The sequence below is a fragment of the Ambystoma mexicanum genome, chromosome 6p, assembly GCF_040938575.1.
Source record: "Ambystoma mexicanum isolate Mex_15411 chromosome 6p, UKY_AmexF1_1, whole genome shotgun sequence".
In the NCBI taxonomy this organism is placed as follows: Eukaryota; Metazoa; Chordata; class Amphibia; order Caudata; family Ambystomatidae; genus Ambystoma; species Ambystoma mexicanum.
In genome coordinates, this window is record NC_090935.1 from 25,723,521 (window position 1) to 25,735,625 (window position 12,105).

The 12,105-nt window shown below is 46.0% G+C and overlaps 1 protein-coding gene across 1 annotated transcript in view; it reads right to left on the reverse strand.

Moving 5' to 3' along the window:
• The window catches only part of LOC138511166 (zinc finger protein 436-like), a 224,563-nt gene that overhangs the window by 62,650 nt on the left and 149,808 nt on the right, over positions 1-12,105 (reverse strand). The window lies entirely within an intron of this gene.

Here is a 12,105-nt window from a genome sequence, read left to right on the forward strand (position 1 = left end):
AGTATGACGGAGAGGAGGGCCGACACTAACGACTCCAATTTAGATAGTGATAGGGTAGATAGTAGAGTGAATAGATATTATAACTATGACTGCAATTTATATTTAGTAGCTATAGTATTTTCTGTAATGTTATTTTGTCTTTGTATTTACTGGAGCTTGACATTCATAATTGGGATATGAAAGAGGGGTGGGGGGAGTGGGGTACACCTGATACAAGAAGGATCAAGCCTTATATGGGATGGAGTTAAGACAATTTGGTCTCATAATGCTTCCCTAACTAATAATCTTACAACGTTGCATAAAAACCGAACTGTCAGAACCCCCGTTCTTACATATGCTGCTATGGGTCTCGATAGTGATGAAACCAATGAATATAATGGTGATTATTCCCCGTTCGGTACGCCTGATCTGACATACACAAACACACATGCAACACAAACACCTCATATGGCACTGAAATGCACTTTAGCCCCAATGCCCCAACCACCCAAGATCTTTCAGTACCACAGTCCTGGCAAAGTGTCAATGAGCGAAGTGATGCAACATGGTTAAACATTTTTCCTATAAAGTATCAGTGTAAAAATGCTATATAATGATCAAGGGGATAGCAGAAGGCGAAACAGGGTGACAGGAGAGAATAATTACGCATACCATGGCCTGGGATTAGATGAGATTGAAGACCCCCGCCACCCGGATCAAGACATGAGCGCAACAGCCAAACAAGCAACAAATGAGAGCTGCTATGTCTGCTCTTTCATTCCCCATGCCTCTGGCACACATAAAGTTCTTATACCTCAAGAAGTGCCCTTGTCGGATGCCCAATGTTTAGTTCATCTCGTATTGTGTAGGATTTGAAGCACCTTCCAGTGACACACAGTAACAATAGAATTGCTGCAGAATGAAAAAACATGTACAAGTAAGCCTCAAGGAGTGATCTGCATTAAGGAACCATTTTTTGTTATGAAAGGGACACGGTTCACAGAAAACAAGTGGCATGATGAGAAAATTGCGTGCAAAGCAGAGGCATTGTGAGGTCTAACGGAAGAGAACTTTCAATGGGTCAAGGAGACATGCACTCCGGTCTGGTCCCAACACATCGCAAAACTCACGTGGGTTACAGCTCTCGAGAAACCGATCGAAAACACAGAAAGAAAATGCACACATACTCTATATCCATGGCAAAGGGAAGGTACAGATGGGCCCTAACAGACAATGCAACAAAACAATCATCATCCAAGATATAAGTGAGTACAGCAGCACTCATGGACACGTATTCGGTATGTGGCAATCAAGCATACTCGCATCTTCCACCATCATGGAGGGGTACTTGTATTTGGCACCAATGGTGATTCACGAAAGCCATATCCACGGGAGGAAAGATTTGGCTGACATATCGGCAGCACCCCAGCCAGCAACAACAGAGCCCTCCGCATACAACATTCTGTCTGAAAACAAACTACAAGACAGTGTGTCCTGCAAAAGAAGGTCATCCAACTACATCTCCAGCAAGTCATCAGAACTCCTGGCCGAAATTCCAGACACATACAAGCTCCTCAACTCTGCCAAAAAATGTTTTGCTTCCCTCTGGTGCTAGGACTTCAGGCGTGAACGAATACCAAATGGCTGCAGATCGTGCACTGGGAGCTGATCCAATTGGCCAACGACACTGAAGAAGGATCTAATGTGATCAAGGTGGAACTCCGAGCACTGCGTTTAATGACAATGCAGAACCGTTACATACTGGACCTCCTCATACCAATGGATGGCAGCGTTTACTGAAAAAACACGTAGGGGAGTCCCCCAAATGAACCATTCAACAACTAATTTAATGGCCCAGTTTTAGCTCATACCAGGTCCCATTCCATATGCTGTTTGAATCACCACACAGAATGTAAAATATGATACAGTGTTTGTCATTTTATACAAAATAGTAATAATTTATTGCGTAGGCCATTGGTCCTACGTTAACAAAATAAAAACCACATAAATACATATATCGATATGGAAGATGTATGTATACATCTAACAGCATTTAAGTGCTTACTGAAAAATCAGGAGTGCCTGCTGTACATTCGTACCTTCTGAAGACGCGGACAATGGGACCCTTTCCCACATCATCTTGGCCGTACACAATTTAGGGGAAAGAATGCGGAAGGAAGGAGGAATAGAGCCAAGTAACTGGTTTGACGACATCTTCAACTGGATACCATCTTGGTTCAGCGTGATGATGAAAATGTGTTTCCCACTCATCGTTTTTCTTTTACTATTTTTTCTGTGTGTGCCAGGTGGGCATTCGATGGTGTGCGAAATCGATGCCTTGTTCTGCAATGATGATGGTAACAATAGGCAAATCAACAATGATACAAAATATGAAAGATGCACAGATCCAAACTGGGGAGTGAAGTCCCTCTAAGTATTGCATGACAGCAGTATACCGCCACCCTGGGGATAGGGAAGATAACTTATAACATGCCACAATCAAAGAGCCACGAGAATTACAATGGTATAGAGAGGTCTTGGTAGACCTGGATGGGGATGTGGGAATATACATGACATGTACACCTGATGAGTTTTTGAGAAGGGGGCATAGTTTACGAAGCGTCTGTAGGGCTTGGATGCCAATAATAATAATAGTGCAAGAAACAGAGTACTATCAGAATGAAAATAATAGTAAAGATTTGTTTGTTACTTTAGATGTAATGAAAGGGGGGAATGTGTTTGGGCCCCTCTCGTGCATTCTGCATGATATGGACCACTTGCTCGCGCATTCGCGGGAGACACCTCCATTGCCTGTATGCTAACATTAGCATAGGTGGGGCTATTGCGGGATACACTTGGCTTCCATTTTGTGTTACCTCGACTCCATCTTTGGACTAGGCCTCACTCCCGATACAACGAAAAGGCTTCTCTACCCTCTGCAGTGCTGCGCACAGCGCGCTCATGGCCCCCACCCTTTCTTCCACTTTCCAAAGGCTTCACAAATCCCTTTCTCACGGATGCGCCAGGGATAATTGAAACAAATACCACAATGTATTGTCTCATCCTTCCTCTGTGATCACTGTCCTGTGCGTGAACTGGCTTGAACCATGACTGGTAGCTCATCCATCTCCACAAACCATCTCCTACCCTCTCACCCCCGCTGTTGGAAAATTACTGCCAATGTAACCCAGTGCCCTCCTAAGGTATTCTCTTGATGTACCACAAGTGTGACCCTGCTGTGCAGCCCACCCTGGAGTGCCCCCACTAAATCCAGACCCCCGTCACAGTATATTGTGTCCTAAAACTAACATGTCAAATTAGACTCCCCATTTTCCTTGATGTGCTAAGAATCCCCCAGCCACCCAGGTTATCACTGAGAACAAGAACCCTAAGCCCTGTATCTCATAAAAGTCTCAATGAAAGAACAATGTAATCATGTGAAAGCAAATATATAGGTTTGCAAAGATTTACTCAAAGGTGTATTGGGGATTGTCATTTATTACATGTCTAGTGGTAGTTTCTCATGCCAGCTTAGTTAGTGTCAACTATCTCGTTGTGACCTCACCCTCACCCCTCCTGAACACAGGCAGCTGGACCTTGTGACGCTCACCCTCCCACCAACTGGGCAGCCTATACGGAAGAGGTAGCGCCTACAGGAATATATGTAACATCACTCCCCAACCAATCCTGTACTAATATAGTACCCTATGTTGATGATGTCATTGATGATGCTGTTTTGCTTTATAATTCCATGTACATGTATTGTTTGCCAGAGCGCTCTCGAGGCAGCAGAGTTCTCTGGATGCCAACTTTATATAAAGCATTATTAATCTTGCAACCTGTTCTCCTCGTCCCATTCCCTACTGGGATAGGTTATATTTCATTCATTTGTATTGGTAAGTCAGGGAGCGAGTCTTTACACTACTCCCCCACCTGGTCTGTTTGGTCTAGGCAGAGAGAGTATCTTGTAGCCTTCTGGGAGAAGTGTGTCAAAACCTGTGAGAGAGCTATCCTTGAACCACGTTTCCGTGAGTGCAAGAACATCAAGCTGCAGGAGTTCAAGGAGGTTGCAGTTGTCAGAGGAGTGTTTGACAGCTGAGCGAAAGTTAAGCGTGGCAATGTGGAGCAGATTGGGATTGTGTTGCGTCAGGAGGAACATTGTGTTTCAGTGTCCGCTTATAAATGCTTTGTGCCAGCTGGAACAGCCCTGGAGAATGAGCCCCCTTTGCTTGTTTAGGGAAAACATGGCTGTCTGTTAGGACTAGAATGGTCTTCCCCTGTAGTAGTAGTTGAAAAGTCTTCAGAGATTTGAACACTGCTAGTAGCTCCAACAGGTTGATATGTTTGCTTGCTACGGATTGTGACCATGTGCCGTGCACGGTCTGGTAGTGAAGGTGAGCTCCCCACCCGGACAGGGGTGCGTCTGTGGAGAGTGGGGTCTCTACTGCAGGGGTGGTGAACAGTTTCCCTTTCAGGAGGTTTTCCTTTGTCCACCACTGCAGTGATCGAACGAGGGCTTTCAAAAACAAACACTAGATCGTCCCACTGACCGTTTGCTTGACACCATTGGCTCAAGAGTCACTCTTGCCTAGTACTCATGCACAGACAGGCATGTGGCACCAAGAAAATGCAGGAAGCCATCATTCCTAATAGCTGCATGGATTTCTGTATGGTTATCCGGACGACCAGCTACATATTGGGGGATTTGGAACAACATGTTTTGGACCTTGTCGTTGGAGGGGATGACAAGGACGGCTGTTGTTCAAATTAGGACTACCATAAATTATTTTACTTGGCAGAGGACGAGGCTTGACTTCTTCTCAATGGTAGAGAAAACCAGTTTAAAGAACAGGTCGGTATACAATCTTCTGGGTGTTCTCCATTTATTATATTTGTTTATAATGCGCCAGAGCCCGCAGGCATCAGGGGGCAGATTAGAAGAGAAGGATGAGGAAGCAGGGTCTGGGACAAAGGATCTAGTTTTTCAAATAAGATCATTTTCAAGCATTTTCTAAAGCTCAGGAGGTTTGGGTCTGCACGTAGATCTTTAGGCAGGTTGTTACAAGCTCGAGTGGCTGAACAGGGAAGTATCTTTCCAGGCCCCTATACCAGTTACTTCTAGGAACCGTCAGACATATGCCCTCACTAGATCTAGTGGCTCTCTTGGGAGTGTGGGCTTTTAAACAGGTTTGTAGATCCGCGTGGATATGCTCTAGACATGCCTGAAGTGTGTCTCTTGTTATGAGCCAGTCATCTAGATAAAGGAACACCGGAACGGTGTGCCTGCGTAAGTGAGCTGCTGCCACACACATAGTAAAAATAAAAGAAGAAAACTTGGTGCTGAGGTAATGCCGAAGGGGCGCACTGTGAATTGATAAGAGTTATCCATCTTGAACATGGCAACATTAAAATATGAAAGTATGCATCTTTCGTGTCCAAGGTTGCCATGTTATCCCCATGCTTTAACAGTGTAAGTACCTCCTGCTGAGTTGTCATCCTGAAGCTTTGAGGCTTGATATATACTTGTTTGCAGGACGCAGCTCTAATACAGGGCGCATGGGTAGATACTTCTTGGGCACATTGAAGTATACTGAATAAATAACCTTGTTTACCTGATGAGCCGGGACTAGTTCCATCACTCGCTTTTCCAGCGGGGGCACCACTCTTGCTTCAAGAATAAGGAGATGATCTGGAGACATTCTTCTGGTCTTTGGCGGGTGGTATCGAGGTGTCTGGAGAAACTTGATACAGTATCCCTCGCCCATTGTCTTGAGCACACACTGGTCTGAAGTAATCCTCTCCCATGCGTGGATGACGTACGTTATCCAACCTCCTACTGGAGATGCATGAGAGAGTACCCGGGCCGGAGAGGTCATTTGGGCGCCTCTGGTGGCTGCATTCCCATCCCTTCGTTTGCCAAGCCTGAAGCGCGCGGTTTAGGATCCAGATAGGCATTGGACAACCCTTGACTGGAGTACAGCTCCTGTGCTGCAAGAGGTCTGTGTAGGTCAGGAAAAAGATTGCTCTCGAAAGTAGCAGCGGGTGTTAAAAATGTTGCACTGTAGATACAGTTTGCTGGAAATTTGGTTCAATGATTTTAGAGTCTTATGCAGGAACAGTGTCCCCAAATGTAAAGGGGGTCTGAGGGAGCAGGCCTGAACATCTTCTCAACTCGCAGATTAACTGCCCATATCAGAGTGGTGTGAGCAGAGAAGGGGCGATACGCTTTTTTTAAAAATAGAATTAAGTGGGGGGAAAAATGAAAAAATAAATACATTTTAAAAAAAAAAAATGTAAACGCTTGACTCGCATGCTTTTTCTCTTTGTGGATATCCTCCACCACAAAGTCAGGGTCAGGTACCACCTCCTGAGTGCGTATTTTAAAATGATCTACTTTTTTGAGAATACTATTGAAAAGCAGCGGGTCATCAATAGTGGAAGAGTCTCGGGAACCCACAACAGGTGTGGCGTAGGCATAAATGGCAGGCTCTGCCTCACCAGTGGGTTTAGTTTGTCTGGGTCCTGGGAATTAGGACGCGGGAGGCGTCTCCCTCCAGGTCATATTGTTCATCCTGAAATACTTCCTCTGAAGGAATAGTCTGTTTAGGTGCCGGCGAGGCAGTGTGGAAAACTGGGGACTGAAGTCTAAGTGACTTAAAGGTATAGGGCTTCCCTCAAGGGGGAAGAGCGCGCATAGGGGACCTGTCCAAGAAAGACAAACTCAAACACTTTCTCCATACACTCCTCAAACCTTTCCCTTGTCCAAGGCCCTGAAGTTGGAGTTTCAGGGAGTGGGAAAACAACCTTCTCGTGACTAGGACTGTGATGGCCCTGTAGGAACTGAGATAAGATGGAAGAGGCTTGGACATATCCGTGAAGGTGTCGGGACGCTAGAAACCGAGAAATCAGGTTGTATATTTTCCCTTAATATAGGGTGAGTTTTGACATTGACTTGCATTTCGACGTGTCTGAAACAGCCAATCTAAGATTTAGGGGGAGCACCCAGGGAAGTCAAAGACTTCCAACAATGGAGTAAACGCAGAGGCAGAAACGCAGGGGGTCGAGAACCAGGAGGTTCTCCAGGTTTCGCAGAGATTTTGGTGTACCTGAAGGTGCAGTCTAATTCTTCGACGGTACGGTCGATGAATGGGTTGTGTGCTTTGCCATGGTGTAAACCTGTGTGCCCTCTGTGCCAGTGGGTGGGACCCCCATAGCCGTGCTTTCGGCATACCTAGTGGGCACGCAGGAGTCGGAAAACTCAGCATCAATGTCTTTAGCATCCGAACTGGAGCCGTGGCTGCTGGAGGGTTCCTTGTCCGATGTGATAGCACCGGTGGGAGAATGGGATTCGGCCTGCATGGCGTAGTGTTAGGGAGAATTCTCTTATAAGGCTAATTTCCCAAACCTAGCGAGTCCCTTAGCAGCTTTGCTGGCTTTTTGAGGTTTGTTTTTTTCTCCTGCTAAGAGTGAGACTCTTTTCCTCCCACTCTTAGGCATGATTTGAGGTATGGCTTTGACTTATTGTGCGCTTATCGGCTATGGGGTCTTTTACTCCATAGGGTATCATCTGTTTTTGGTATGTGTGTTACACAGCACCCTCAGTGCAGTAACACAGGGGTGTCATAGTGACCCCCAAACAGACTCCATACCCTGGGACTGACACTACTGTCTCTCAGGGCATGTAAAGTCACCATTGACATTACTAGTCCAAAATTGTGAACAGAACCAGTACAAACCATCATTTTGTGGAAGTACTGGAAGGGGTTAATTAGATTGCCCCTGGGTCTATTTCCAAGGGGGCACTGTCCAGTCCCCCCCCTTGTCAAGTTTCTGGCTGGTGGCAGTGGTTACCACGCAAAATATTCCCTCGGAATATTTCGTATGGGATTTTCCCATTGATTTTAAACGCACCACTTTTTGGTGCAATGTTAAAGATACTGCCGGTTTATTTATTTAATATAAAATCACCGGTTGGGTCTTTTCGCCAGAAATCGGTTTGTGTCCATCTCTGTAACTCCAACCAAGGTCGGGCCCTTTGTTCCACTTTTTGGCGGGCTTCTCCACAGAAGCCCTCCAACTGGTGCCACTCTGTCTGGGTTCCACAGGATGTGTGGGTGGGGGAATTGGCACCCTGGACTGTGTTGCCTTAGCAACCCAAGTCGCACTTTGTTCTGATTGGCCCAGTGGTGAGCCGCCCGGCTCACCACTTAGCATGTAGGAGTGACAGCTAGGCTGTTGAATGGGAGTTTTTCTGCATAAAAGCAGGGCTTTGGGGACTGGAACTTCAGAAGTCACCACAGGACCCAAGAAATCCGAAGAGGGGAAAAGCTGAGCCATCTGCAACGACGATACCACTGGTGGAGCCCTGCTGCAACAACCTCACCACTTTCCTGACGACAAGAGAAGATCTTCTGCTGTAAGAGTCTTCTCCCTTTGAGCTGGTGGGGACAACCAGTTAGCCATTCGCCTTCGAGGACGTCCCTTGGCCGAATCGCCAGTGCCAAGCACCCCGGCGGCCGGATAGCCAAGCTTCACCACTGTGACCGCGAATAAAAAGAATGCACCTTTTAACCGAACAAACTCTGCGGCTGGTCTCTTCCCTGGGCAGTACGACGACTCCAAGTTTCCTCCTCGACGAGATCTTCTCTTCCCCTGGTCGGAACCATGAACTGCACCCGCTGCCAGGAACAACTGCCACCGCTGGAGCTTCCTCATTTTTAAAGGTACTGTGTTCCACCTGGCCTCCCTTTCCACGATTTGCTAAAGGTGACCCTTAAATCCTTGGCTTTCCAACTGGGTTGGCCCCCAGACCTTCTAACTGTATCTTTCGCATCAAACCAACCTTCTTTGAACATTTCTGACTTGAGTGTTTTTTTTAAACTGTGTGATCTTGGGCACATTTCGTCTTGCTCCATTTAAAGTGGGCCTGGCTTATGAACTTTCGTTCTACAGTAGACTCGCCTTCACTAACTTGCTGTGGTCTTAGAAAAGTGTTGGGAACTGTTTTATTTTCATGACCTGCCTTTTTCCTCTCCCTTTAACCTAATTATTGGAGTGCCATCTAAGTTACGCACTCACATCTGTTTTTACAAATAGTGGTGTTTTGACCTAGACTTGTCGAATAATTATTAAGTGAGGTGTGTATACTTTTTCTGGTTGCGTTTGAACTTGCTTTGATTTATAGTGCTTAGTGTACTTCCTAAAGTGTGTTTTAAATAAATGATTATATACTTTTGATACCAAGCTCTGGTCAGTGTTTGCTTGCTCTACTGTGTTTTGGCCCTATTGTGTATACCCTGCATACTGCCCTACTCTTCTTGAGAGAGGTCTGACTGCTCAGCCACAGCTACCTGGTAAATCTGGGTGGTGCAGACTGCTACCAATTGGGTTTACTGCTTACTCCTGTAGTCTTAATCTTCTTGCAGTGTTCCCCAAGGGAACTGCACAGGATTCTGCCTAACACGTAGGTCCCCCACGGCTTAGTGCACTGTTCTTTAAGCCTCTTAGTCGACAGGCTTTGCAATGCCGCTCATCGTGGTCACGAGGCAAACAGTTGTTACACTCTTTTCCAGGAAGGGCAACATTTAAATGGAGTTTCCTCCATCATCACATATTAAGATAAAAGCAGCCAGACAAGGAAAGGTAATGGGAAGGATAGGAAAGGGCGTTCTCTAGTGGTGGATAATGTCGAGAAGAAAGGCCCCAAACTCTCCCTACTGTGAAAGGCTGAAGCCTGATGGGGAAAGCCGCAGCCAGCCACTTAGAGTTCAATTGTGGAGGTCCTCTGACAGAAGTCTGGAAACGGCTGCCGAGGAATAACGAAAATGTGCAAAGACGCGATAATATGAAACATACATTTCAAGTAATACATCTCATATTTCAAGCAGTAAATCTCGACCAAGACACGTGAGGGATCATGGGTACACTACACGTCACAGCAGGGATAGTGTTACAGACACACCCATGTCAACGTCCTTTTTCAATCTTTTAAAAAAAGAGGAAATACTCTGCAATTACCACTAGATGTCGAACTATATGCACAACATGTGATTGTAAGCAGATTCACAAGCATCACAAATTACCTTTCCTGTAGGTTGAGTATTACATATGCTGTACGAGATTCAGAGTGTCGGGAAGGCAGTGGAGATCTTCCTTCATACACTTGGTTGCTGGGTGGCTAAGGATATTGAAGTTGCAGTGGAAAATGTTGAGGCGCTTGTGCGACATGGTGGTAAACGCATCTACTAAATCTCCGATGAAGGAGGTGTTGGACTTGGATGTTCTGTAGATGAGGTGGAAGGAGGCTGTCCTTTGGTGAGGGGTTGAAGTAGCAGGTGTTCAAAACAACTGATGGTAGCAGCGTCCAGTTGGGTGTTGTGTGCATGGCCATGATGCATTATAATTGTTCTTTTATAAGATCTATAATTGTGAAGGATGACAAGGCCTTTTTCTGCCCAAACCTTTTTGGACGGTCTCTTTTTAGAGGATATGGGTGGAAGCCATCCAGGTATCAATAACGAACATGGCACCCAAATCGTTTGTGGTGAGCTTAGAGATGTCTGCTGCATGGTTGATTGCTGAGCAGACATTGGCAAGCATGTTTTGGTGTAGTGGTGGGTAATGGCTGATGGGGATGTGGGTTTGGTTGCCACAATGCATTGTACAGGATGTTGACTGATGAGTGGCATGGTTGGCAATTGGTGGAGAGGAGTAGTTGGGAGAGAGGGGGGTGAAATTCTAGGTGGCTCATCTGATGTTTCAGGAGCAGGGGTTCCTGTCCAACAAAGCCAAACAGGAATTGCCCTTTTCTTCCTCTACTCTTCACATGGGAAGCCCGGGTGAGAGACACTCTGTGTTCTAACAGTTAAGAAAGGAAGGCGTGGAGCTAGGTAAGTGAGTGGGGCAGAGTTCATATGCCCTAGCTCAACTGGCACAAGCTGACTATCTGCAAAAGAAGAACCTGGAAAGCTGCTTAAGTAGGGGTAAAAGAGGGAGTCAAAACAACAATGTACCAAAAGATTAGCCATGATTGACAGCTGGGTGGGGCAGAGGTCAACTGACCTATATCCACTTTCTGACATTGATATGCGAGGGGCAGTGCTGTGTAGACACAGAACATTAGAAATGCATGCTTAGTGGAGACACTTCCTTTAACCCCTCAAAATATGTATGCTCTGTATAGTTTGTAATAAAAGTGGTAAATAATTCACTGAGGCACGGTTCGCAGAAATGTTTTGCAGGACTGCCATTTCGGGCACTGTCCTATGAACCAGTCCAAGCCTGCTGGAGATCCCTGTTGGAGCAAAGTGGCAAGCATACAATTGAGTCAGACAGGACTAGAAAGCATATGTATCATCACCGCCGTGTAAAGAGGCATGTCAAAGTCTTTGTGTCATCGAACATCCTCTTCCTCACATTTACCAAATTGACACGTCTCTCATTTCAGTCGTCGGTAGTAGTGTGTTGCATCCACATTTGCTTTAGCGCGCAGGTGTAACTCAAAATGACAAGACTTTCACTGTCTATCGAGGTCCCAGTTTCTCTCACTCGTTGCCTCCCGTCCCCTCAGTACCATTTACCTTACTCACTGTTAAGTTCCAAATTCTCCAAGGTCATCACTACCTTTTTTTAAAACTCCATTCAGTCCCCTCCTCCTCTCGCCAACGCACCCCACCTCCCAAGTTCCACTCCAACATCACCCTCTGCTCTCAATCTAGTGACAAAGATTATAGTATATGGACTGGTATCTTTATGATTCTCCCACCAAACTTAGCGATCCATGTTCCTGGCCCGGGAGGATAGCTCAGAGGCAACACGTTTTTCTTGGACGCAAGATAACGCATAGCAATACAGGTTTGAATCCTGGTTCCTCACTTGGAGACTGGTGGTATAACGCGGTGCACCGAAGAATACATTTGTTTGTGAGGGCACCTTTGGCTTTCAGAATCCCATCAGATACCTAGATCTCTCTAGTTGTTGTAAGGAAGTGTGCCAAGGTGGGGAGATGTGGGGCATCATCCGACAGGCCACACAAGATGGCCATGAGGAAAGCGATGGGGCACAGAGATGCCCATGAGTGGTGAGAATGTGTCAGCACAGCTACAACAGACACTCAGAAACACAATA